At 42.6% G+C, this 22,343-nt stretch overlaps 1 non-coding gene across 1 annotated transcript; it reads right to left on the bottom strand.

Moving 5' to 3' along the window:
* Positions 1-7,996: 7,996 nt before the first annotated feature.
* Positions 7,997-8,099, bottom strand: LOC114705074. Its single transcript, XR_003736349.1, has one exon. It is a non-coding gene; the product is annotated as a U6 spliceosomal RNA (small nuclear RNA).
* Between the last annotated feature and the right edge of the window lie 14,244 nt (positions 8,100-22,343).

The raw sequence follows: 22,343 nt of genomic DNA on the forward strand, positions 1-22,343 counted from the left end.
TCTCTCAAAAAACCAAAGCAGAAATGGAAAACTATCAAGGCTGGTTGAATCTTAGCCGTTGGAAACTGTGTTATTCTGCCATCAAACTTTTCTGTCAGTTAAGAATATTTCTTAACAAGGCCACATGAGGGAAAAATAACAAACCCAAAAATGCTAGAAGATATTTGTTATGATGTATAGCCAGCCTTTGATCAGATCTGAGCTCTTGAGTTAAAGCATGGGTAGTCACAGGTCATGTGACCCAGAAGACATGAGACCCTCCCCCTAGACCTAATCCAATGTGGAGAAGCTTGACTTCGTTTCTGTTCTACCAAGTCTTGGTTTTCCCCATGGCTTCCTCTGAAGGAGGCAGCAGTCCGTGGAGCGTGTGGACAGAGCTTGCCAGTCACCAAGCCGGCCAGAGTGGCGCTGGAGCTCACAGGTCACAGGAAACAATTTAATTCACAGACGCAATAATTTAAATGAAGTCACGGTGACCTGTGCAGAGTAAGCAATCTCATAAATAGCCCCACTTTATAGTTAACAATATGCATGGGTCGTGTTACTGGTTATTGGGTGCTTCGAGTTCCCATGGGGGGAAAGTTATAAAGCGCTACTTAATGTAATTTTTTCTATTTTGGGGATATCAATGGCATTTTAATAGCTACCATCCTTTTGGATAAACTGAAAAGTCACCCATATATCATTTCTGTTTATGAGGCTCTCCAGACATCTGTTTCTTGCATTAGGTAATTAGTTTAGAGCAAGTTATGGTGAGTGGCGTATATTGAGTTGACCATCTGCCTTCATAACATAGTTCACTTGCATGACAGGGCTCGTCCTCCGTCATCCCATCAACATCCACAGCACAGGTCTCCTGCTCAGAGCTCTGCTTCCGGATCATCTGTGTCTTAACTCTTTCCAACAAGACTCACAGAGCCGACCTGCAACTAACACAGGAGGATGCCATTCAGAGAGATTTAGTAGATGCAATCAAATCCCTCTAAGGACAGCCTGAGCAGATGGTTTACAAACACATTTTTATAGACGCTGTAGTTTTCCTGAACCAACAAATCTCGTTTTACGTTAAACATTACCATAACCATGACACCTGGGAATGCCGCTCTAAGACAATTCTGAGGTGCCATGGCCAAAAGATGCCACTTCATCTTGGGGTGAAGAGGAGTTTTCAAGGTAGTACTGTGGCACGGGCTCTGAAACCATCTTGAATTCTGTGCTACGTTCAAAATGGACTCATTGGAACTGGTAAACCAAAATGGACTCACTGGTTATGTTCAAAATGGACTCACTGGATATGTTCAAAATGGACTCACTGGAACAAAGCCTCCTTGTTCTACTTTGCAAGAGTAGGTTTTCTAATTCTTTGTAAAGGCTAAGTTTAATTTTTAAAAAAAAACACAAAGGAGAGAAAAGGAAAAATGGACTGACAGCCTTACTTTCTAGAAAGCTTGAGCTATAAATTGCATTGTGATGTGTATATGTCTGTGTGTGCATGCATGTGTATATATGTGTATATCTGTGCATGTATATATGTGTCTATGTGTGTGCATATGTGTCTATTTGTATGCACACATGTCTATATGCGTATATATGTGTGATACACACATATGTATTTGTGTGTCTGTGTATATGTGTGCACTCATATGCATATGTGTATATATTTGTGCATGTACATATGAGTGTATGCAGACATGTGTATGAGTGTATGAATACATGTGCATTTGTGTGTGTGCACGTATACATATGTGCATGCATGCATGTCTATGTATTTATGAGTACATGAATACCTGTGCACATTCGTGTACGAGTGTGTACATGCATGTGTATGTGTGTGTTTATGAATGTGTACATGCATATTTATATGTGTATATTTGTGTGTGCATCTGTATATGTGTGTATATGGGTGCATGCATGTAGATATGTTTGTATATGAGTGTAGGCATGCATGTATACACATGTGTATATGTTTGTGTATGCATGCATATGGATATGTGTGTGTATGAATTTGAGTCTTGCAACTCTGTCATAACAGTAAAAAATAATCTCTTATTGGTGGCACCACTCCCATTCCAATTGCCATATTGCTGTTCCTACCCCACTAAGAATTATAAGTAAATAATTATTCACAATGTTTACTTGTCTGAATTTTCTATTTTTTTACAAGTTCATATTAAACCCATAGTAGAAGAAAAATATGAACTTCAGTTAAAATACTTTGGGATTTGGGAAAATATTATGATTTCATCATCTGACTTTATCTCTTCCATATCTGGGTCGATCAGCCAGAAAAGCAAAATCCATTAAGAAGTAGGAGTCACTTTGTGTCCTTGGCTTTGCTGTGTGTTTGAGGTAACTCTGCCACTCAAGCTATGCGTGTACTGTTTTGTCTCTTGTTACTAGGAGACAACAAGATTCAAGGCAAATGTAAACAAACAGAAAGCAAATGAAGAGAGCATCCAATCTGCTGCTATTTGTTAGAAGTAAGGTCTCTGAATTCCATAACATATATATGCAAACATTACATCAATTACTAAACAGCAGCATGATGAAAGTATCTTAATAATTAGATCCCTGTAAACTTAGTGTGTGGGCTGAGGAGACGGATCAGTGGAAAACATGTTTGCAAACAAGCATGAAGACTGGAGTTTAGATCCCCAGGACCCACATAAAAGCCAGGTGGGCATGGCTGCCACCTGCAATCCCAGCACTCGGGAAGCTTCCAGAAGCCCCAGCTAGACTAGCTGGAACTGGTAGACTCTAAGTTCAGCAAGAGACTCTCATGAGATAAAGTGGAGAGCAATTGAAGAAGCCACCTGATGTCAGCTTCGAGCTTACACACACACACACACACACACACACACACACACACACACACACACACCACATGCATGCATGCACGCATGCGTGCACACAAACATACAAGTGTGAGAGGACATGCACACAAAAAATTACGTACTGTGAGTTACAGGTAAAATACAGACTAGAAGAGTAAATTTACCTACTATGTTAGAGCGGCTTGAAAAAATAAATACAGAAGCCCCACTACTACAGAATCACACACAGGGTGTTCACTTGCCTTTTGACGGGCTATTCAAATTATACCCTTCCCAGGAAGCTTTTCCTGTTATTTCTGAAGTATCCTCTCCTTCACTGGCTTTTTAAAGACTTACCTATCTCTATTACAGTATCTGCTACTGTGTCTCACTGCCCTGCCACCTTTCTGGAGCACGAAAGTCTGTGCATCTGAAGCTGAGATTCATCCTATTATTTATGGTATGTAGTTAACCCTTTGTGTATCTGTGGGTTCCACATTCATGCCTTCACCAAACATTGCCTTTAGATTTCAAGTTGCATTTGCACTGAGCATATACAGTTGATTTTCTAACCATTGTTCCCTAAACAACACAGTAAGACAACTATTTGCACAGCATTTACACAGTATTTGGAATTACAAGTAATCTAGAGATGGTTTTAAGTATAAGGGATAGTGTGTATAGGTTATATGCAAATTCGTCATTTTGTATAAGGGATTTGAGCATTCTCAGACCTGAAACCAATTCCACACAGATACCAAGGGACAATCGTATTTCGTGTGGCATTGTTCTCCGCCTTGTTTCCGACCTGTGCTGTTCCCAAACCAACTCTCATTAAACCAGTGAAGGTATTTACAATTCATCAAGCTGGGAATAGCATTCCAATCTGCCTACCTGGGGGGAGGGAGCACAGCTGTTGGTGTTTGTATTGTCTAAGAAGATAAACCACGTTGCTTGTAAGATTGAGACCTGGGGAGCCTGAGATTAAGAACCTCAGGCTCCCTTAGACTGAGAGAAGAGAGGAATTTTAAAGAGGTGACCACCAGGAGAAGATTTCATTTCTTTATGTCACTGGACACATCCAATCATTTCTCCTTTATCTCTCCAAACTTCTCTTAGTATTCTAAACCCCATTCTCAGACAATTCAATGATATTATATTTGTTTAAATAGCTGAAAACAAATCAGTCTTTTGACGTGTCACAGAAGGAAGAGATCAAACTTAGGGTCTGAAGCCTCTGCTTGTGTCTTCCTCCTTTTCACAACAGAGTCCCTCAGTCCCCCAACTCCAAGTGTGGTGACTGACAGCTCATAATTGAATTCTTCTGGAGAGAACAGTCGAACCTAAGCTCACATTCCCATCTTGAAAGTGTCCCACACCCCATCACAGACCAAGGATATAAAGGCTGGGACTGTGCCCTAGTTTCAGATGACCACAGTACCAGGACAAGCGATGCAGTTGGTTGGGGTCTTTGTTGTGAATGCCTCACCCACCAGACATCTTTTCCTTCCTTCCTTCCTTCCTTCCTTCCTTCCTTCCTTCCTTCCTTCCTTCCTTCCTTCCTTCCTTCCTTCTTTCTTTTCTTTTTCTTTTTCTTTTTCTTTTTTTTTTGGTTTTTCAAGACAGGGTTTCTCTGTGTAGCTTTGGTGCCTTTCCTGGAACTCACTCTGTAGCCCAGGCTGGCCTCGAACTCACAGAGATCCACCTGCCTCTGCCTCCCCAGTGCTGGGATTAAAGGTGTGCACCACCGCCGCCCAGCCAGACATCTCTGTCTGTCTCCCTCTATTTCTTCTCTTTCCCACAAAGATTTATCCAGGTGTTGCTGCTTCCCAGGGAACTTGATCTTTGACAGCTGATGTGTTATAACTTGTCAAAAATGCTTTGAAATAAAATTTGGGGCTGAGTCACCCATGAGCCAGTGACTCCAAGGTTAAGAGCATTGGATGTGTCCATGCTGCTCTTCCAGAGAATGCAGGCAGAAACTCTCAGCCCCATGTCATTGACTTGTAACTGGAAAGAGCGGACAACCACCTGTAACTCCAGTTCCAGGGGATCCGATGACCTCTTTTGGCTTCTTCAGGCAATTACTCATGTGGCATACATTCACACAGATACACACACGTATATAAATCAAATGATAAAAATAATTTCTAGGTTCATGTCCCTGCTGATAGATGACAAAGTAGAAAAACCCTGCTCAGGCAAGATAATGCAGACTCTCCTTAGCATCTACTCAGACCTTTCTTCTGTCCACTGAAATAATAACTAGATTTAAGTCACAACAATGTTTTCTCTTTTTTTTTTTTTTTTTTTTTTTTTTGGTTTTTTTTTTCGAGACAGGGTTTCTCTGTGTAGCTTTGTGCCTTTCCTGGGACTCACTTGGTAGCCCAGGCTGGCCTCGAACTCACAGAGATCCGCCTGGCTCTGCCTCCCAAGTGCTGGGATTAAAGGCGTGCGCCACCACCGCCCGGCTACAATGTTTTCTCTTTTTAAATGGTTTTTATTATTATTACAACAAAATTTGACTTAATGTATTTAAAGAAGGAAAGAGCAAAGCAATATCAGGGATATGGCATGTTAAAGCTACCCTCGATTATGGAAAGAAACATGACATACAAACTGCTGATATACCAAATGTACTCACAGGGACCAGAAGAATAATATGAGATTGAATTCTGAGTGTTAGTACATGGGTGGAACATAATAATAATAATATATATTGGAGAGCTGGTAGATATGAAAGTAATACAGAGCTTAATGTTTAGCAAGATCCAAAAAGTGATAATATTTCAGTTACTCCGAGGGTTTATAAGAGGTTAGAGGAAGCAATGGTCTACATTAAGTCATGCAGAAATATTGTAACATAAAATGGAAGGAAAGACCAAAAGCATTACCGAAGAATGCATTCATGGATATATCAGGTACTGCTGAAAATCCCACCAAAGTGCTCTGACCCAGATATCATTCTATTTAAACAAAATAAGAAGCATATGGCTCTGAGGGCAGCATTATCCAGTGGGCAGCTCGGTGTTGGCCAACTTCGGACAACAGGCAAGCAGCTACTAAGAGGAGCTGACCCTTAGTCCGCTATGGGGATGCTTAAAAGAGCAAGACATCCCTAGAGGGGATATGGTGCATCCCATGAAACTTCCACTTCAAAGTTCCTCTGAGTAAAAGAGGCCACAAGAGTGGGTCCAGGGACATATATGAGGCAAGGAGACCTGAGTGTAATAATGGGTTGAAGTGGATTGTGACATCCTTTTTACCCCAGCTGCTAAGTATATTAGCAACTGGCAGCTCTATTTTTCTCCTAATGGGATTGTGCTCCACTGAAGAAAGCCATTTCACTCACAAGCATGCTTCCCTTCAGGGAAGGTCCAACAACTGGTCCGTCGGGAACTGTGAAAGCCCACTTCCCTTACCCTATCCAGACCCAGACATAGTTCTGGACCACAGTTCTGCTTGACCAGGAATCCAGGGCCTCAGTGATTGCTTCAGAGCCTGGGATCCCTTCTTATACATTGTTTCTCCAACATTTTTCATGGGTTTTCACACCAAGAGTACCCCCAATCAGCTTCATGAATGCAGTTCTCCTTCACATGGAACTTGAACTGCATCATTTCCTCTCATCTCGCCACATCCTACATCAGACGTTTGTAAACGCATAGGATCTGGATTATAAAGGACATCATCTTCCCTGTGTTCACCCATCCCTTCAAAGCCACCATGGTCTGGGGAAGGCATCAGGGATGTGGCATGTTAAAGCTACCCTCGAGTATGGAAGGAAGCATGATATACAAACTGCTGCTCCATCAAGAACTCGGACTCAAATCATCCTACTATGGATCTTTCTCTATACCCCTGAGTCAACTCATTGCAGAATTGAGACTCCATAATAAGTCAAAAGCTTGGTACCAGCTAAATAAAATATAAAGAACTAGTTCTCCTAAGCAACTGGTATATGTCTCACTATCATAACTGTACTAGTTTCGTTTTCTGTTTCCATGAGATAGCCCAAACGAAAAGCAACTTGGGGAGGAATTGGCTTGTTTCTCCTTATAAGTCACAGTCCATCATTGAGGGAAGTCAGGCAGAAACTAAGGCAAGAACTGACATATGAAACCACGGGAAGTATTGCATATTGGCTTACTTACCATGGTTCTTCAACTTGCTTTTTTTAATACAACCCAGGACCACCTACCCAGGGGTGGCTTTACCCAGGTGGGATGGGTACTCCCGCATCCATCAGTAATCAACAAAATGTCCTAGAGGCATGGCCGTAAGCCAATCTGATGGAGGCAATTCCTCAATTAAGGTTTCCCCTTCTGAGGTGACTCTAGTTTGTTGTGGTAAGTTGATAAAAATGAACAAGCAAAATTAATTGCCTTTTCTCTCTCCTTGAGACGCTCAAAACAGGGTTTGTGGGGGGACCTTCTGGCTTCCAAATAGAATGGCCACCCCTTCTGCCAGATGCTAACCTCAGCCCTGGTGGTCCCTCAGTCCTGCAATCCAGTTTCCCTTTCACTTCAATTTCTTCACATAGTCCTTGCTATTGCTTTATTAATTAAATTTTTTCATATACTTTACATCCTGACTGCTGTTTCCTCTCCCTCCTCTCCTCCCATTCCCTCCCCCTACTACCCCTCTGTCGTCCCCCCCCTCCGACCCCCCTGCATCCACCCCTCCTCTGTCTGTTCAGAAAGGGACAGGCCTCCCATGGATGCCAACGAAACGTGGCATATCAAGTTGAGATAGGACTAAGCCCCTCTCCTTGTATTAAGGCTGGGTGAGGCAGTCCAGTATGAGGAACAGGGCCCCAAAAGCCAGCCAAAGCATTAGGGACAGCCCTGCTTACACTATTTGGAGTTCCACAAACAGATCAAGCTACACAATTGTCACACATATGCAGAGGGCCTTGTACAGTCCCATGCAGGCTCCCTAGCTGTCGGTCCAGAGTCTGTGAGCTCCTACGAGCCCAGGTTAGTTGTTCTGTGAGTTCCCTTGTGACAACCTTGACACTCCTTCCTTCCCCATACAATCCTTCCTTCCTCTCCTCAACAGGATTCCGGGAGCTCAGCCCAGTGCTTGGCTGTGAAGTTCTGTATCTGCTTCCATCAGTTACTGGATGGAGGATCTCTGATGACAATTGGGGTAGTTACCAATCTGATTACAGGAGAAGGCCAAAAAATAGCGAACACTTGACAAATTCGTATGTCGTCCTTCCTCAAGAGCCACGCCGATCTTCTCTGTAACATTCCAGTTTTGGTATATGTGCTGCCAAAGCACGCACAGCCCTTGTTATTTTTTTATTTCATGTATTTCTCAAGGCAACGTCAAATCCAGTGTGTGTGTGTGTGTGTGTGTGTGTGTGTGTGTGTGTAAGACAAATGAAGAATCCGTTAGTAGAAACCAGGAAGGAATAAGGAAAGGAGACAGGAAAAGGTTATGCTATCTCTGGCAGAAGTGGAAAGAGAAGTTGGATAGGTCAAAATACAGATTGCCATAGCCGTCTGTATGACTATTGTTTTACAGAACTCAGCACTGAGAAGCATTTACTTACACCATACAGTTAAATGTGTATGATGCAAACTACTGTAAAACCAAATGAGTCTGGCTGCCGCGTGGTCCTAACTGAAGGCTTTGGTTCCAGGGTGTGTCCTTAGGCATTGCCCAGTGTTGGCTCTTCAGACTCAGAGCACTCAGAACACTGTGCACAGAGCAGGCAGGAAGGGAAGGCAGCAGATGGATCAAAAAGAGATCGATGGAGACACGGGTATAGAAAGAGAGAGAGCTAGTCTCTGCTTGTCCATGGAGAGCTACTGGTTATAACTTTAGATTTCCAGATTCTTGTCCAGTTTTGCCCTTTTCCTCTAGGCAGCCTCTGGTTTGGTTTGGTTTGGTTTTTCTTTCAGGGTTCCATGGAAAGCTTGCCCTGGAACCATGCTGGAGTGGAAATCCAACAACACTGGAGTTTTTTTTTTTCTTTTCCCAAGTTGGATGAACATCCTAAATTAAAGTACCAAACAAGTCCGACATGATGCCCCTGGTCCTTCCTTCCCTGCATAGTTAGTCATTGTTCGGAAGAACAAGACTATGATTTTCAAATGCACCAGAAATTTAGAATACAACTTGTACATGGGGAACTTCAGGGAGGTTTTCCGTCTGTTTGTTTGTTTTGTTGTTTTTGGTTTTTGGTTTATTTTGTTTTTTTTTTTTTTCTTTCTAGAAGGTAAATTATCACGATTAATGACAATTCTACTTAGAGTACTTCTGGGCCACTTGGTCCCCTGCAGAGAAATGAGAAAATAAAATCCACCGAAAATACATTTGTCTTCATTTCAAAAGTATGCATTACTTGGCTTGCTTTATTTAGCACTGTGTTCTGTCGGTCTTTGGATAGGCTTGCCAAACATTCTTGTGCTTCCCGGAGGATTAGCAAGGGTCCTGCTCGACTTGGGACCCAGCTGGTCTCTTATCCTAGCTTCCCAGCTTCAGGTGTCCAGTAGTTCTTTACAGACATCTATTTCCAGGGGAGAAGCAGATGGATTCTTACCACACTGAGCACACTGGTTCATACCACTGTGGAGTGAACACCAAGGATGTTTCCTTTAAATTTCTCTTACATTTATTTATGCCTTAAAAAATAAAAATAGCTAGGAAGGAAGAGTCTGAAGTTTCCTAAAACATAGAAATTATAAATAAATGAGAATGCTAATTTTCCTAATCTGCTCATCATACATTGTATACATAAATCATACCACTGTATATCATAAATATGTAGAAACGTCTTGTGTCCATAAAATAAGTGCACCGAGAACAGACCACAAATATACAATGAAATCCACTTTAAGAGTTTTATTGGTAAAGAGTGGGGGGAAAGGGGGAGGGGGGAGTGTGCAAGCATGTCTAAAAGAAAAGCTGTGGAGAAGAGAGTATGGGGCAGGCGGGTTTGCTTTCACAGGTAGCTTAGTGCATGCATAAAGGGGTTTATGTAGCCACTCCACGCATGCATAGAGAGTATGTGGCCACACTGCGCATGCACATGGATTACATAGGATGTGAGACCCGGGGGTGATTAAGCATTTTGCCTGAATGCTGACAGATCATGCATGGCCGTGGGACCCCAGGAGTGGCTGGGGGATGCCAGAAATGATAAGGGGTTGGTCTTTTATATACTTTGATTACATTGAAGAATACAGAAATCAACACAGCAGATCAAACATCTCTTTGAGGTATTGATTTTCTGCGGTGAAAGTTTGGAAGCTTGATTGCAGTGATTACAATAAACATGTCTATCGAAATAACTAGTTGTACACTTTAAATATATATGATTTTAATTTCTACGTCATATTAAATGACCCTGGAAAACGAAGGTGCTGAAGAGGGACTGGACAGATGACTCAGCACTTTAGAGCATTTGTTGATCAGGTTCGATTCCCAGTACCTGAACGGTGACTCACAACCATCTGTAACTCCAGTTTCAGGGAATCAAATTTATTTCCACCATGGACACCAGGTACACACACACACACACACACACACACACACACACACACACACACGATGCAATTACATAAATGCAGGCAAAACACTCAGACCCAAAAAATAAATTAAATATAACAATAATTAATAGTAATAATAATTACTATTATTGTAATGTAGTGCTGGGATTGTAAGACCATGTAGCATCCATGAAGTTCTAACGCTCTACTGAGAAAGTCTAACCAGGGTACAGACTTGGGGCAGTGCGCAGTGGAGAGCATACAACATGAGCTAGCTCACAGTATGAAGGACTTCCTAACAAGCCTGGGAGGACACGATTATCCGTACAGGTTTTACTCTGGGCAAGAAAATAAGCATGGTGGGGAGCAGGAACAAAAAACAGTTTGGGTTGTTAACAATGTCACATATACCATAAGGTTTGGTTTATTTATCTATGAAGCTTTTAATAGTGATAGATTAAATCAGGATTGTCCAAATACACACAGGGAGGCTTGGGAGATAGCCCATTTGGTAAATACTTGCTGTGCACTTACATAAAAAGACCAGGTGTTGGGAGGCAGAGGCAGGTGGATATCTATGAGTTTGAGGCCAGGCCAGCCATGACTACCTAGTAAACCCCATCAGAGAGAAAGAGAGAGAGAGAGAGAGAGAGAGAGAGAGAGAGAGAAGAAGAAGAAGAAGAAGAAGAAGAAGAAGAAGAAGAAGAAGAAGAAGAAGAAGAAGAAGAGAGGAGAGGAGAGGAGAGGAGAGGAGAGGAGAGGAGAGGAGAAGAGAGGAGAGGAGAGGAGAAGAGAAGAGAAGAGAAGAGAAGAGAAGAGAAGAGAAGAGAAGAGAAGAGAAGAGAAGAGAAGAGAAGAGAAGAGAAGAGAAGAGAAGAGAAGAGAAAAGAGAAGAGAGGCGAAAGAGGGTCCAGGTATGGGGAGGGGGCTGGAGAGATGTCTCAGTGGTTAAGAATGGTTAAGAGCCAGTGCTGTTCTTGCAGAGGACCTGGGTTCAACTCCCAGCACCCATGTTGGGTGGTTCAAATCTGCCTGTGACTTTAGCTCCAAGGAATCCAATATCCTCTTCTAGCCACTGTGAGTACCTACATACACGTGTGGGGCACACACATCTACACATACGCACACTAATAAAAATAAAATCTTAAAAACTGCAGGATGATGAAAGCCGGTTTATGGACTTGAAGACTGGCCAGATGCCCAAACAGGAGATCTGTTATTGCTTCTGTGACAATGGTGAAAAATTCAATTTTCTTTCCGTTTACCTTTCTGGCCTCCCTTCTCAAGGCTTCCGCCCGTGCCTCTCCTCTCATATGAGTGCATGCCACCAAACCTGTCTTTTTAAATGCTCTTCTGGGGATTAAACTCAGGCCCTCTTGCTAAAAATGCAAACACTTTACCAACTGAGCTCTCTCTCTCCAGCACAATCTCCATCTGATAATGACTTTATTCTGTAAATAACACTAGTCTTCTGCCACCAAGATATCCTGGACCCAAGTATTTTCTCCATCTCTATTGTTACCATAGTCCAAATCATCATCATCTCCGCTCTGACCACTGCACCACCTTGGGTACCTCCAGTTGCTAGATGCAGTTTCAGCAGGCAGGTGCAGATATTCAACCATAGGACACATAATCATATCATAAGTCAACCTGATCCCTTCCATAACTTGCATCTCCCCCCTTTTATAAGGATACATGAAATAAGCCCTCTTAGCAAATTTTTATACAAGAAAATCTTACTAATTACACACCATTCTCTACATTGGTCCTCTATAACCTATTTGTCTTGCATAGCTGATGTGCAAAGCTTAATTTCTACTGCTTTACTAAAAGGTTTGAATCTTAGCCATGAGAATCATAGAAGTCACCCTCTATCATTTCCTCATTTTAGGAAGGGAGGTAGAGCTGAGTCACAACAATTTAGCACCAGGCGGCATCAATCCAAGCTTCCCAGGTTCATTTCCAATGGCTGATTACTGCTTGATCCTAGCATTTTCTTGAGTATTGTTTCTACAAGGCCTCATCATTCAGCTTTTCAGTTAGTGTGGTGAGCCGCTCAGTATGTCTCCCTAGGGAAGGTGGAGTGAAAAATGTCCCCCAGATCTACAAATAAGCTCTAATTGGATGCCATCCGTGACAAATGACTCAGGACGTGATTAAAATGGTCCTGATGTTGGTGGACAGGCACTTTTTAATTTTGTTCACGACTCTGCCCTTAGTACCACAGGAATGCTACAATTAACTAACAAAATATTGGCCAAATGAGTATTAGCCAGGCCAACAAGAAATAAAGAAAGCAAGCAGGAAGAAAGGAAGGGAGGGAGAAAGGGAGGAGAGAGGGAGGGAGGAGGGAAGGAAGGAAGAGAGGAAGGAAGGAAGGAAGGAAGGAAGGAAGGAAGGAAGGAAGGAAGGAAGGAAGGAAGGAAGGAAGGAAGAGAGGAAGGAAGCAAGGATTCCCAACAGACAAAACATTACATTGAAATTCAGACAAACAGATCTTGCTTAGATATGAAAAGCAGTCAGCTTGGAGATGACCTACAGCTCCTGGTGGGGGTAGGTGGTTAAAGCCAGGCCAAGAGAGATAATCTGTCGTCAGGCCACAAAAATCGTAATCCACATAAAAGTTTGATATTCGTGGAGAAAGGGGCATCCTTTCTTAACTTGAAGCAGGGGATAAAATGAGAAGATATAGACTTTGAACGGTCACTGGAACTGTAATGAGGAGATTTGCCTTGTGATGGTTGGCCAGAGGGGAACCAGAAGCTGGGAGACTCGGTTGAAGTAAGAGATCTTTGTGGCTAGTCCAGGGAGCCAGGAGGCATCCCAATATCCTCAGATAGTTTAAAGAAGAGACAGTCTGGTGATGGAGGTTTGACAGGTTGGGTTGACGCTATGACTCCTGGCTGACCGAGAAATGGGTGCAGATGCCATTGACTAAGCGAGGGAGCATATGGCTACGAGCGAATGTTGAAGGGACGGCAGTGGGGTGAGTGCTGGATGTGACGACTTTAGGGATTTGCTGGTCTAGACATCCAGGAGACACTTGCAGATCTGGGTGTGCAACTGGGAAGTGAAGCGGGAGCCGGAAATGCGGACTTTCTGTGTCCATTCCCATGTTTACGTCTTCTATTCCACTGAAGGACTTCCCCTTTCATTTAGAGCTATGGCCCCGTTCCTTCTCCCTCACCCCTTCCCTTCTCCCTTACCCATTCCCTCTGTGTCTCAACATTATGCCACCTGGATAGCAAGTCCTGGAGGCGAACTTATAGAGGACAGTCATCATGAAACAGCTCGGGATCTCTTGTACATAAAAACAGACAACCAAGCTACAAATTTAGTAATTATCATAAAATATTTGTAGTGATGTAGTAACACTGTGGAGAGTCCTGAATGACCCCAAACGGCCCTTCGGGACTATCTGAAGGGGAAATTCTCAGTGTCTCCTCAGCTTTCAATTCACCAGCCACAAACCCATCACAAAGCCCAAAGCAACTCTAGAAAATATATTAATCTAACATTGCAAAGCAAACAAAAGCCTATATTCTTCTAAGTATGTTTGACCTTAATAGAGCGCAGCTTTCTATTCTGAGACACACAAATAAATATTCTTATACATTTTCTTTCACTGTTAAGTGTGCAAGGCACTCCACTGAATTTCAAATATTGTCATTAACCTCTTAGAAAATCTTAATCTTAATGTCCAGGTTCCCTGGACAGGGCTATGAAACTACAGGAAAACCCTCCCCACACAGCAACATCTCTCTTGAATATGGTTTAGGGTGGGAGGCAAATATGATGAATAATATAGTCACTACCATGTTGAGTTTGCCATATTAGGATTGAAGTAATTCCAGGTATGAATATCTAAAATGTATAAAATAGTCAAATTGTATCACTTCAAATATTACATCAAAATCCAATAGTCCTCTTAGCAATGAACAATTAGCATCTGGGAACCATCAGTAAGACACAGAGACCATAAACCAGGTGTGGTGGTGCACAGCCCTTTAATCCCAGCCTTCGAGAGGCAGAGGCAGGAAAATCTCTGTGAGTTCAAGGCCAGCATGGTCTACAGAGCAAGTTCTAGGACAGCCAGGGCTACACAGAGAAAACCCTATCTCAGAAAAAAAATGCAGAGACCCATCCTCAAACACCCACAAAATAAGAATGAGAGGAGTGAGGTAGAGCAAAGGGCTGTGTTGCCAAGACTGTTATACAACTCCCAGCACGCTCATTTTCCTGCTCTTCTCAGCACCAGAAAACTCGGTTTTAATTGATGACTCAGCCATCAGTGGGATACTTTATTTTCCAGATCATTGCAGGTAGACGTGGCGGTCATGTGATGACATTCTGACCAATAAGAAGAGCAACTCCTTGACAGTACCTTAAAGGAAAAGGTTACCCCTGACTCCCTCTTCCTCCCTCACCCTGGGCTGGAAAGAGGGTGCAATTCTTACAGCCTGGTTTTGACACGGCACAGTTGTGAATAACAGTTCAAGAGAAGCAAAGAGTGAGAAGAAACTGAAATCCATGACGGCCGTTAGAACAGAGCCATCTACCTACCCTAGACATCCCCTTAGCCTCTGCTCTGGACCCTACAGTGAACAAGGAGCAAATGTCTAGCTTTTCTGACCACTGATGTTTGGGTTTCTTTGCTGTGGCAGCTTAGTCTGAATAACTGGCTCTAGCCACCCGATTCCAAAAAGAAGATCCCTTTCTGGTGTCTCCCACAGGCATCCAACAACAACTATTCCTACTCACTGGTCACTAAAACTATATTCTGGAACAGTGGTTCTCAACCTCTGGGTTGTGACCTGTTTGGGAGTTGAATGAACCTTTCATGGGGGTCACCTGTCAGCTATCCTGCACATCAGGTATTTACATTATGATTCATAACAGTAGCATGATTACAGTTATGAAGTAACAATGAAAATAATTTTATGGTTGGGAGTCACAACATGAGGAAGTGTATTAACGTGCTGCAGCATTAGGAAGGTTGAGAACCATGGTTCTGAAGGATCACCAATATCCTGGCTGTGGCTACATCCCCCTTGCCTCCCTGCTTACCCTCCCTAATCCACCCTGAGACAGGGGCAGCAACAGAGTGCCTCATGCTGCATGCGTTGGTTCTGGGCAATGCGAGGACATTGGAGAAATGACAGACACACATACAGAATGGCTAGGATTGGGTGGGCTGTGCTTGCCATGGTGGAGGGCACTGACTGCACAACCTGGAAATTTGGTACATTTGCTATGGATGGCACAAAGAGGAAGAGTTAGCAAGCCTCAGGGGGAGGTCTACCTACAGAATCAGTTTCAGGCTGGAATCATCCAGAAGGAAGCTACAGTGGATGCTCTCTGTACACTGGCCTTAGCTAAAGGTCAAACACTCATCAGCACGTATCAGAGGAAGGCTTCGCCATCTCTCGGAGCCCCACCCAGGGAAGGTTTTGTCAATTCCATGGGTTTGAGACATTGGTGTCTCTGGCGAGGCTGTGCCCATGTCAACAACATACATTCGCTCAGGGCTTCTTCCACTCCCCACACTAGAGTATGACAATGACATTCTCATCAGAGTCTACTAAGCCAGGAGGTTGCTGTTACAGTCAACATCATAAAAGCAGTTAGTTGCTCTTCATCAAGGTCTTTGAAAGAGAAAAGGCAGCAGGTATTTGAAGTAAAGATATTCTTCATCCTTTGGTGCCATATCCTGTCTGCTCCCAATACAGACAGCCATCAAACAGCAGAAGATTTTATAAGCAATAATCACCCAGAACAACAATTTTTAAAGGACCCCTTGTGTAGACAGAATGGTCAGCATCAGGCTATTATTTGTTCTCTGAGCTATTAGCACTCTGCTCCCACTCTTGGTAACAGTCTGTTTTTCCCAGTGGTATGCTACACATCTCTTCCTATTAGCCAATGAATGTTAATTAAACACATATTAAATTTTTTTCCCAAACAGAGGCTCCTAAATTGCAAAACTGATACACCAAAATTATTTTCATTTTTCATAGGAATTAGGGTTTCACTTTTTATTGTAAGTCTCATAAACAGACGCCCCCCTTTATTACCTCATTGACAATTACACAACCTCCCTACCCTCTTATTTACTGAGTTTTATGGAAACTATTTCAACAGAGTAGACATTTATCATCACAGAAGAAACTCCCAAGTAGACATTAACTACCTTAGCTTTATTACAAACTCATTTTCCACAGATGTCCAGCCATGATTTGCTCCTTTTTATCAGGAAATAAATAATATCAGGTAATAGCTTCCTGTGGCAGAGGTTACAACTTTATTACATCCAGGGAAATAGATCTCTACCAGTCAGAGAAAAGCCAGATGGTATACCCTTCTCGTCGATAAAGTTTAATTTTCAGTAAGCCAGTTGTTATCAAGCTAATATTCAACTAGGCAAAAGACATTTAAGATTCTTAGAAGACACAGTTAGTGCCACCTTGAAAATTACAAATCTGTTCTACGTAGCTCTCATTAGCAGCAATAGCCTCCTCTTCAACCTTGAAGCGTAGGCCAGAAATCGGGTTAAGCCAACCAATCACAGGTCTTAGCAGTTCTAACCTTCCCCATGCCCTGAAATCTGTGTCCATACTGCAGTTCCATGTCACAATCTGGATAACTACAGCTTTGCTTTGTACACCCATGGGTCTACCCATGAAGCACCATCACCTTGCACCATGAAACTACCACCTTATACCTTCTACCTGTAACCTTCATCTTCTTTGCATCATAAATGACCTTTCAAGAAGGATGTATGTGAAATGCCTGAGTATGATTTAAAAAAAAAATGGCATCTGTTTCTCTGCCTCATTTTCTGCCTTCATCCACACTTTATGCTTATCCTTGACACTCATTCAATTTATATAGTAACTTGAAGATCCCCCAAATAGATCAAGTTCATCTGGCCTCTACAAACCCTGTTCCTTTTGCTTGTAATACCTTCCCCATGCCCACCTGCTCCTTCCATCTTTAGCTTGGCCTGGAAAACTATAGTTTTGCTTTGTATCTAGCAGACCCACGATGTTCCTAGTAAAGATCCCTCTCTCTGATCCTCCAAGATTAGATTTTTCCCAGGATAACTCCCCAGAATCAAAACAATGTGGGCTAAACTTTACTGACAAATAGCATCATTGCCAATATTAACTAGTCTTCTGCAATCTTGCACAAGTGAGTTGTTTAGAGAGCTACTTGGCATGAATATTTCTGTGATGTCCAGTTCTGAAACCCGCCACAGCCCAGTGAATGTGATGATGTCGTTAATGTTGCTAGAGAAATCGGTTAGGATGACAGCGAGGTGCTAGCATCAGAGAGTGGAACTAACAGAGACTTAAAATAGAAGCTTATTGCTCCACCTTAGAAGAGAGCATCTAAAGATAGGCCATCCAGGCCTGATACTGCAGATACAAAGTCATCAGGGATGCAGCTGTACCATCAAAATTCATTCTCAAGACTGCAAAACGTCTGTGGGTCTCTAGATAGTCAACTTTCATTTCAGCCAAGGAAATGAGAAAGAGAAAAAGGATCAAAGGGGACTCTTCCTGGTACCTTCCCTGTGGACTTCAGTTGATAGCACATTGGCCACTCGTCAGTGCAAGAAACAATGTATTTTGGGCTGAGTTAGTTGAGCATCCTTATGCTTTAAATAACATTATATTAAGAAAGAATTGGGTTTTCAAAATAAAAACTGAAAACTCAGTGTTTCGTATTGGGACTTTCTGTATTGTGCTGAGTTTTGTTTTTTTATCCATTTGAAACATCCTCTAGGAAAATATGAGGTCTATACAAACAGACCTCCTCATGCATTTCCTAACATCCAGAATGCATCTGCTACAGCATCGTGACCTAAGCACCAAGTGAACAGTAACCATGTAAGCATGTAAGCATGAATCCCCCGACACTCATAAGACTTTTGTAGCTTCAACCTGAGTTTCCCAACACCAGGAAAGCAACAGAGATAAAGTCTCAAATTGCCATTGCATTCTTCTAAATAAATAATGACGAGACATCTAAGAACATGACATTGGCAGACTCACAATACATCTCAAGAAAAATGGGAGTAGAGTAGTCAAGGAGAAAAGATATGCAGGCAAGAGTCTTTGGAGCTCTGTCATTAACTAGTCTCACAGTGGTCTGATGGCATTCAACAAGCAATTCTTATTCATATTGGGATGGGTGACTGGCAGCTCTGGCTGATCTTAGGTGACTCATCTTGTCTCAATCAGACAACCTCACATGTATAGGAGATACATTAACTAGAGCAGATCAGCTGGTTTTCAGCCAATGTAGGATATTCTTGGCTAAAATAATATTATCTCTGTTCTGTCTCTAACCATCCAACAGGCTAAAACACATATTCTTATAGTGCAAACAAGCTTTATTTCAGAAGCTTGGCCAACCTTTAGCTTGCATCTTGCTTACTATCAACTCCTTAACCAAGTAAGTCTCATGTCAGAGAACAGAGTCTCTGAAGCCATGTAGCAAAGAGTTCAAAGATGAAGAGCTAGGGCTGCTTCTACAATCCTCTGACCAGAGTCCACACAGAATATCATTTCCCTAAATCTTTTGCCCTTAACATATAATAGTAGATTGGGTAAGTATCTGTTGAACCAATGTACAGATCAATGGACAGGTGACTGGATGCATTAATGAAGCTAGTTTATGGAGCTTTTAGCAGAGACAAGGCATTAATAATTCATTAATCTATCATCTTAATGATGCCAGCAAGAAAACACTTGTCCATAGATTTCCACAAGATATGATCTGTATCTGCGAAAATCAGGAACAAGCACAAACTAGCTTGACCCATGGTGCTGCTCTGTGGAAGAGTTTTTCAGATCCTTCTAAAATCACCAAGTTCTTTCCAAGTGTTTCTCCTCTCTTTAGTCACCACAACTTCCTGTGAAACTAAGAAGCATGTTCATCACCATTGTGTTGAGGCCATTCTGGTATCTACAGTTCTCCTTTCTTTACTACACAAAGCTAGGAAACAGAGAAGTGTCCTTATCTAAATGCAGGTTCTTTATTGCAAGGGAAACATTAAGAGCCCTCTTGCCCATACCACACCTCTGAAATGATCATGCAGGTTTCTCTGGAGTTTTAAAGGCCACCTTTATTCAGGAAACTGCACTGTTGATTGTAGCAGACAATTATGAACTGAACCAGAGAACTGTTGAAGCCTCCTCCACACACCTTTGCTCTGAACTGAAGGACAGTTTTGTTTTACAGTGAGATCGATCTTATAAAAAGTCAATCTGGAATCAGGAGAGATAACTCGGTTGGCAAAGTGCTCGCTATGTAAGCATGAAGACGTGAATTCAGTGTGTTCAGATCCCCAACACTCCCATCAAAAGCAGGGCATGGTAGCATGTCTGTAATCCCAGCCCTGGAGAGACGGAGACAAGTAGACCTCTACGTTTGCTAGCCAAATAGTCTAGCCAAATGGGAAGTTCTGGGTCCAGTGAAGATCTGTCTTAAAATTCAAAGTGGAAAACAACTAAAAAAGACATGTGATGTTGACGTCTCTTCTCTACAGGCATGTGCTTGTATGTGCATGAGCACACACACACACACACACACACACACACACACACACACACACAAGCACTCACACGCCCACCAGGTGGAAGTATGGGGATTGTGACACTACTACAGTATATTATTTCTAAAGGAAAAAAACCTAGGACTTTTGGGTAGGGTCTGCCAGCTAATCAAGTGGTAGATATTAGCTGTTGGTACTATTCAACATCCCAGATCGCCCTGAGGGATATGAAGAGTTGGATATGTACTTACAATCGTAACTAACATCCACTGACTTTTAGTATCACCAGGCTCTGTGCTAAGCATCTCTGTTTGTTATCACAGGGGGCAGTTTTTCACACCTTCATAATTGCCCCACGTGCTTTTCAGAGGAAAGGGTCCATCTTGCGAAGTCTAGTGTGAGGCATCCTGATGTGACCGCAGCCACTTTTATCCGTGCCTGCCTTCTTGCTATAATGATTTTCGATTTTTCTGCTGTGATTATTGATGATGTCGCCCTTCACTCCCCTGTGGTGTCCTAAGTTGGATGCTGAGTGTGTTCATGCTAGTTAAGAAACTTGGCCATGCTGGCCACTGATGGAAGAATCAAGACCCAACTCTAAGTTAGTCTGACGGCCGAGGCAGCAGATCAACCACTGAAACTGCTTTGTCTACACTCATCCTCACGGATGCTGACTGAGTCCATCCCTCTGGGAACCGAGACTGTGGGGACATGGGCAGTTAAGACTGAAAAGGGGAATGGAATTTCAGTGGATTCTAGTTGTGTGTCAGAAGGACTGGAAATACTTGAAAGGGCTGAAAAGAAGAGGTAAAGACCCTGCCATCCATCTTTTATTTATTTATGTATTTTATGCATATGAGTGCTCTACTTGCGTGTACACCTGCATGACAGAAGAAGGCATCGGATCCCACTATAGATGGTCGTGAGCCATCATGTGGGTGCTGGGAATTGAACTCAGGACCTCTGGAAGAGCAGCCAGTGCTCTTAACCGCTGAGCCATCTCTATAGCCCCACGCCATCCATCTTTTAGTGTGACTATAGAGCCATTATTTTATAAATATTATCATTTACTAAACAGCTCTCATGTTGGCTGCTCTCTAGTCCACAGGACAACTCTGGCTGTTGCAGGAGATCTCCTCTTTCCATTTCTCTTACTGCCGCTAAATAGCAACGTTTGTCTCCTTTTATGCAATTGGAAGAACAGCTTATGTCTTCAATAGATGGTCAATTTGGTAAAATGGAAGCCAGCAAAATCACAGATTCCTCCTTTTACCTTCCCTTCCTTCCCTGAGGTGGGAAATCCGTATATTAGCAAGTGACTGGCTTAAGAAACCGAGATGGAAACAGCAGGAGAAACTCAACGAAGTGGATGTCTGGCTGTTGACTCATCATGAGTGCAGATACCTCCCACACTTCAGGTCATACCCATTGCTCTTTGCTAATGCATCTGACGAGGGATTCATCCACACTTCCCTCATGCAGTTCAAGTTGGAAAACAATTATCTTGGAAGAGTGTTTGTTCTCATAGAAGAATTGCTATCAAATTCTTTTAATAAAAGGTATTGATTAAATCAAAGGAATTTAAAAAATCCCAGAAAATAACATGAGAATAGTGGGAGTTAAAACAAATTATTAGAAGAAACAAACAAACAAACAGAAAAATACAAAACAAATACTACGAGCAAACACATGTTTATGAGAAGGGGAAAAGAGCGGCCGAAATAATGTCTTCTTACAGACTAATTAGTGGCCAGGGTGGTGGGTTCAGAAGTTGCTCCCCCAAAGCACAGTATACGGGAGGCATCCAGGGAAACTCTAACTCATGTGGGAAAATGCAGTGAGAACAGATGTCTTCAGTTGTTTGAGTGAGAGTGAGAAAGAGAGAGAGAGAGAGAGAGAGAGAGAGAGAGAGAGAGAGAGAGGAAACCACTGACTCCTAAGGGAAGAGAGGGGGAATGGGTGTCCTCTTGGCCACCTGCCTGACATTACCAGAGCAACACCTCAACTTTGTCAAGCCGACGACAACTTCCAGAGAGCAGAACCCATGGTCACCCTTGGCCTCAGTCTCCAGGGTGGAACTGGTCAGAATGTTTTCGTCTTACCCAGGCCAAAAGAATATTCTCTTTCATTCTGTTTTTAGGGAACTAGAGAGCAGGCATGCCCCTCACCGCCTATATGGACAGGGTTGAGAGGGTGAGCAGTACCTTGTGGTGTGCAGACATTATCCCCTGGAAGAATAGTAACAAACCCCATCGTCACCTCCAGGCCCATACATTGGGCTTTAGAAATTAGTCCACTTTGGCCAAGTAGATTTTAAAAGTTGTGCCAATAAAATCATGTTAACACATTAAAGCAAAAGCCTTAGAAAATGACCCTCCATCTTATGGTAGACAGCCAGATATGAGTGACAACCACAGGCCCAAATCCCTCAGAACAGAAAGGCAACCAAACAGCCAGGCAGAC

Source organism: Peromyscus leucopus, chromosome 13, assembly GCF_004664715.2.
Source record: "Peromyscus leucopus breed LL Stock chromosome 13, UCI_PerLeu_2.1, whole genome shotgun sequence".
NCBI lineage: Eukaryota > Metazoa > Chordata > Mammalia > Rodentia > Cricetidae > Peromyscus > Peromyscus leucopus.